This window comes from Bos taurus, unplaced genomic scaffold, assembly GCF_002263795.3.
Source record: "Bos taurus isolate L1 Dominette 01449 registration number 42190680 breed Hereford unplaced genomic scaffold, ARS-UCD2.0 Super-Scaffold_1723_ScbfJmS_2085, whole genome shotgun sequence".
NCBI classification, from domain to species: Eukaryota; Metazoa; Chordata; class Mammalia; order Artiodactyla; family Bovidae; genus Bos; species Bos taurus.
Window position 1 is genome coordinate 2,593,398 of NW_020192292.1, and position 1,247 is coordinate 2,594,644.

Consider the following 1,247-nt stretch of genomic DNA (forward strand, 5'->3'; position numbering starts at 1 on the left):
GCCTTCTTTATGGTCCCAACTCTCACATCCATACATGATTACTGGAAAAACGATAGCTTTGACTGTAAGGACACTCGTTGGCAAAGTGCTAAGCCATTCGGTCATGTCCAACTCTTGAGACCCCATACACTGTAAGACTGACAGACTCCTCTGTCCATGGGATTTCCAGTCAAAATACTGGAGTGGGTTGGCATTACCTTCTCTAGGGTATCTTCCCAACCCAGGGATTGAGCCTGCATCTCTTGCATTGGCAGACAGATTCTTTAACACTGTGTCACCTGGGAAGACCCCCCAAATATGGGATACTTCAAGAATTTCCATGTCATCTTTGTGCAGGGGCCAGGCTAATCTTCTCTGTATCATTCCGATTTTAGCATATGTGCTGCCAAAGTGAGCACATTTTATATGATACTCAGTTTTAAAAAGTCGTGTTTATACATTTTGGATATTAGGCACACTAGTGTATACAGAAATCAAAATACAATCTTGTGTGCCTGAAGCACATAATGTTGTAAACCAAGGTTACCTCCTCCAAAGTCATGTTTCTTAGGATTATTATATAATTTTTAAGACTTTTAAACATTTTCCATGTGTTCTAAGATTACTTTTGTGTGTTTTACAAAGTATAAACTATATAAATATTCAAGTAAAATCAAAGGCTAGGTATAGAATATCTCTCTATCTAGAAAAATAGACTACTTACATGATTTTCAGTTACTTTATTCTCTGTAATCATTGTCTCCAAGAGAAAGGGAACCAAAGTGATGAAAGCTGGATCATATGCAAGGATGTACCCACTCTTGTTGATTACAAAATGCATTTCATATTTGCAAAGGCAAAGACTGAATTGTATCATTCTAATAGTTTGAATGAGTATTTGGGAGAATGTGATGTATCAATGTCGCATTTCTGAATGATAAAGAATCACATCTCAGTTGGAATCACAGATTATTTATAAAAATTAAATGAATCTTTTCTACTGGTGCTTTGGGGAATATTAGAATGAGTATTAGAAAGCTAATTATGTATGCACGTTCACTGCTCCCCTTTGTACACTCTGTCTCCACAAGGATCAGTGAATCATTAACACATAATGCAGCTTGCCAAATGCTTGGCATCAAGGATGGCACTTTTAAGATTATTGGAAGCACTATGATTGAACAGAGAATATTGGTTCCAGCTTCCAAAATTTCTCTCTGCATAAGCACAGTTGTATCCATGTAAAACGTGGATGAAGTATGTGAAAT

The 1,247-nt window shown here is 36.8% G+C and overlaps 1 non-coding gene across 1 annotated transcript; it reads right to left on the reverse strand.

Moving 5' to 3' along the window:
- Window positions 1-291: 291 nt before the first annotated feature.
- LOC112445835 (U6 spliceosomal RNA) lies at window positions 292-398 on the reverse strand. Its single transcript, XR_003033826.1, has one exon. It is a non-coding gene; the product is annotated as a U6 spliceosomal RNA (small nuclear RNA).
- Between the last annotated feature and the right edge of the window lie 849 nt (window positions 399-1,247).